Below are 5055 nucleotides of genomic sequence, written 5' to 3' on the forward strand. Positions count from 1 at the left end.
TTAACCAACATGCCACTTGGCCGGCCCTACATGGAATTCTTTAGTAAGTAATTTTTTTTTGCATCTGGATTCTATCACTCAGCATTGTACCTATGAGACTCAGGCCACTTGTGTGGCTCCTGGGTTGATGAGGTCACTTTTGCTGTCAGCTTACCCATTTTTTTCCCGACAAGTCTGTGTGTTGCAAGCTTGTGGCTTTTAAAGTCCCCACATGAGAAACTTATCAGACGTTTGAACACATATGATGAATCTAGGTGTAATAAAATGTTCCTTTTTTCATTGTTATTTCTCATAGTTCAGTGTAGCAGGGAAAATTCATAAAACCAATTCTAATTAGTTGAGTCTGGGAGAAGGGTATTAAAAATTGCATGTACCTGCCTCCCAACTTCTGATTCCTAAATTCTGCTGTGTGCATTGGTTACCATCTCCCTTGTTTCTAGCCTAAGCTTCCCTTTACAATTGGCCATCACTTGGCTGCCTTTCCTTCCCCTCCTTGTACAGTGGTGGCTTTCCCATTGGATGATTAAAGCTCTTTCCCAAACTTCTGTGAGCGACCTCTTTGAGCTCCTCCGCTCTCATTGCTCCACAGCATCTCTTGGGATGGATTCCCTTATGTCAAGTCCAATAGTCATACTATTTCACCTGATTCTACGGCACATGGATTCATGTCCACCTGACCGAAGGCAGCTTCACCCATACTCACATTCCTCTCAACTGTTTCTTCTTCCGGAACTTTCCAACTCCAAGCTTACTAGAAGTACCCTCTTCCTTTACTTTGTATTTTTTGCATGGGTTCAGATCGTAGCTTAAAAGAATCAATGGACTTGATTTAGTACAGTGTTAAATTTACATAATAATTGAGGGGATAGTAAGTGCATAGAGTATGGTATAATTCCATAGGGCATGCCATGAGCTGAATTGTATCCCCCCAAAAGTTTTGAAGTCCTAACTTCCACTACCTGTAAACATGGCCTTATTTGGAAATAAGGTTTTTGCAGATGATCAAGTTAAGATGAGGTCATTAGGGGGAACCCGTATCCATTATGACTGGTGTCCTTATAAAAAGGGGAAATTCGGACAACAAGATAGACAGGCATGGAGGGAAGATGCTGGGAAGACACAGGGAGAAGATGATCATCTATAAGGACTGCCTGAGTCACCCAGAAACTAAGACAGAGGCATGACAGATTCTCCCCCAAAGTCCTTGGGAGGAGCTGATCCTACCAACACCCTGATCTTAGGCTTCCAGCCTCCAGAACTGTGAGACAATAAATTTCTGTTGTTCAAGCCACCCAGTCTGGCATCTCCACTTCACTCATTAGGAAAGGGAAGCTCAACCAGAAAAAGCCACTTGCTCATACTAGTAAATGTCAAAGCCAGGCTTCAAATGTATATTGGTTTGATTTCAAAGTCCACATCTTTTCTATGAAGCCCTGTGGAGTGGGAGGTAGTGTAACAAAGTGCATCCTGATTATGAGCTGGGGTTAATCCAGGTGAAGGTGATGACGCCTAGTTCAAGGTGGAGTACGCTGGATAGCAGGCACATCCTTGGGAAAGGAAAGGTGATCATGCCTTCTAAGGGCCTCACGCTGATGCCTAGGCATCTACCTGTATCTCCTCCTTTCGTTTTCATGGCAGCCCTCTGAGATTCATAGTAGTTTCCCCATTTTACAAATGAGAAAATCCAGACACAGAGAATTACACAATTTTCCAAAAGTGAAGGACTCGTGAATGGAGAAACAGGGCTACAGTCTGCCTATGTGCAAAGTTCTGCCCTCTCTTGGTCTTCTGCTCTCCGGGCAGCGTGCTGGATGATAAATTTCCTGCCGACCTCATAACTCTAAGTCTCCAACTCACCCCAGGGTCTCTATGCTATGATTTAGAATAAATAAGTCCCTCCCCAAAGGGATGCTTTCTCACCTTTCTCAATCAGGCCAGCCAAATTCCCTAATGCCCAAATGTCTCGCTATTTTGTATTCTGCTAAGTTCTAGTAGGGAGACCCTGGTTTGTAGTTTTACTATAGACTGATGCTAATTAGCACAGCACTTAAGGCTGTGTCTTTGGACCCAGACTCCCTGGGTTTGAAGCCTCACTCTGCCTCTCACAAGCTGTGTGCCCTTGGGCAAGGTGCTTAACCTGTCTGTGACTCAAGCTCTTCCCCTGTGAAATGAAGTCTATAATGACAGCATTTGCCCTGTAGAATTCTTGTGTGGATGAGATACATTCTTACTCCCAAATCATTTGGAGTAGCATCTGGCACGTGTCAAGCTTTCAGTGCTAGCTGTTTTATCATTATTTTCTTTGTGCATGCCTCACATGTCTCAGTTGGCTCCTGATTTGGGCTCAGATCAAAGGGCCGAGTTTCCCACAGTAACAATAATGCAGACAAATTGAAAGCATTTGGGGGGGGGCGGGTTCGGTGTGGAGAGGAATGCAAAAAATCTTATTAGAAGGGAATGGCCCTTTAAGAGTCAGAATCCACATAAAATGAAATAGCTCTTGTTTATTTTCTCCCTGTGGGGTGTTTTGTCTTGGGCTTTCAAGAGGTACCTGTGGTAATTTGCAGTTTCAGTTGGTGGTAAATCCTTAAAGGCCTATTGTCTTCTGTCAGCTGCTTTCCAAAAGACACAAATAAAGAGAACGTCCCCCAGCATGACAGGACACGTTGTGCCTTTTATTTGTGTTGCCTCTTTGGTTTAGTCACAGGCAGGCCTGCGTAAGTAGGCAACATTTAATTTGATATAAGGACCCAGAAGGACCTTAACACTTAGAGAAAGAATTACACTATTCCAAATCATCTTGGCAGGAAGTCCGAGTGAACACAGACATGTTTTTCAGAGCCTCGAAGAAAGCGCTGTTATAATTCTGAAGTTCACTCCGGCTGTCATGTTTTTCCTCACTTTGGATCAGCCGGGATCCACCAAAGATGAGCTTCAGAATCTGAACCCCGGTTTTTTGTCATCTAAAAAAGGGAATCACAAGAGCCAGTGGGTGTTATTTTGGGCAACTGGCATTAACGTTCTGCGCTTCACTGTCCTCATCTATAAAATAGGTGAGTTGGACTAGATCCATTTTTTCCCTTACCACAGAACCCTTTCTTCAGGCAAAATCATGCACATGGAAAACAGTAGCAGAGCTTCCTTTCTTGACTGTGTGGAAGGGACCTGGAACCATATCCTCCAAGCCTTACCTTTCCTTACCACTCCCTCCCCACTTTCCAGGGACCTCAAGGCATTCACAGAGCACAGCAGGGAAGCATCCCAAGCCTGAGGATCTCTCAGGTCCCTTTCTGTTGGAAAATTTCTGGGTCTAATCTTAGGAGCCTAGGAAGAACCCCATCCTCCTGAAATTTCACCACTAGCTGTTTATCTTTCTCTGTTGCCTTTTCTTTTGTCTTCCTTAAAGCAAAGTCACCTGAGAAAATCAATTTTAAGTCTCTAACTCTTTAGTGTGAATCAGTGCATTTTATTGCCCCGTTACTGACTTGAGGGGTGTTCTTTCACAGGCACCCACTCTGTGCCAGGTACCCTGCCAGACCTGTGGATACAGGTCCAGAAAGGGACCACAAAGCAGAAACTCTCAACTATGAGGCTGTGTCCTAGGGGTTAAGGATATGGCTAGAAAGAGGTCAGCTCAGGGACCGTGGGTGGAAAAAGCTATCTCTGGGTGAATAAGGGGATGGATTTGAGGAAGAAGGGACACTTGAGCTGACTCTTAATATATTAGTAAGAATTAACCAGGTAAAGGAGAAGGAAAAAGCAATTCTAAGCTGAAGGACCATCTTATATAAAGCTAGGAGATCACGGGCCCTGAAAGTCCAAAATGCCCTTCGGGTGGGTCCAGGGTTAAAATTCCAGAATCAAAAGCTTGATTTCTCCTTCTGGGAATGGCAGAAGGTTGAGGGTAGAGATAATGAGGGAAGGTTTAATTTTTTTTTCCTGATAAGCCTATCACATTAGAACGAATTATGTATGTGTGTGTGTATATTTACATGTTTATAATGTCTTTCCAACCCTATAAGAGCCCTAGGAAATGCCCCAGTTTATAGGTCAGGATCAGAGAACAATAGGTAAGCTGGTCAGGGTCTTAGATATACACCTGCAGGCATGTAACACCAGAGCCCACCCCTTTTGCACCATGTCACTCTGATTTATTTCCATTCTCTCAGGAGGAAAAAGGGAAATAGTGGATGATGAAGAGAAGAGGCAAGATCCAAGAAGATAAGCGGTTGCATGAGGGTTTGGACGAAGGCTAAGAGGAGATGGCACTTTCTGCCTGCCACAATCCTACTAGGCTCTGTCCTGCCCTCCGCTCAGCTTTGGCTCAAGTTCCAGGAGCTGGATCTGTTCAAAACTGCTTGTGGCCACACCAGAAACTGACAAGCCAGCCAGGTACAGTGGTGGCACAATATAGGCATTCAACAAGCATCATCGCTGAAACTGAGAGACCATGACGGATCCAGCCTCTGGTGAGGCTGTCCCACAGAGGGCATGCTCTGAGACATTAGAGATGCTCCTCCCGGCACCAAACACATAGAATGGTGCAACAGGCTGAATGGTTAGTCTGGAGACCCGAGTTCTTTCACCAGTTTCATAGTGTCTCTGAGACAACCCCTGTCTGCTGTCTTCCCACGCATGAAAGCAAGGGCCCTATGATTTGGAAAGCACCGCCCAGCACTGCTCACCTATCGCTCCATAAATCACCAGACAAATTCAGAGGTGAGTGGATTTCATTGTGCTCAGGTCATGTTGCAGATTAATTTGTGTGTTGGAAGAGTCACATGCTCAGACAGGGCGGAATCGGGGTCATTAATTTCCAGAGACAGCGGGCCACACATTAGGATCTGGATATGTCTCTTGCCAGGGAGGCTAGACTCAGCTTGGCAAGTTCAATGACAATGTGGTATCTTTGAGTTTCCATTTCCCTTGGAACAGGTGGACTCTCTGGGCACAGCTTAACCAAATTGTACCCCTGAAACTGCCAGTCGCTGTTGCCTTTTTGGATCATTTACAACCGGCCATGTTTATTGCCCCTTAGTTTAACTTCACATCAGA

This window comes from Hipposideros armiger, unplaced genomic scaffold (genome assembly GCF_001890085.2).
Source record: "Hipposideros armiger isolate ML-2016 unplaced genomic scaffold, ASM189008v1 scaffold_68, whole genome shotgun sequence".
In the NCBI taxonomy this organism is placed as follows: domain Eukaryota; kingdom Metazoa; phylum Chordata; class Mammalia; order Chiroptera; family Hipposideridae; genus Hipposideros; species Hipposideros armiger.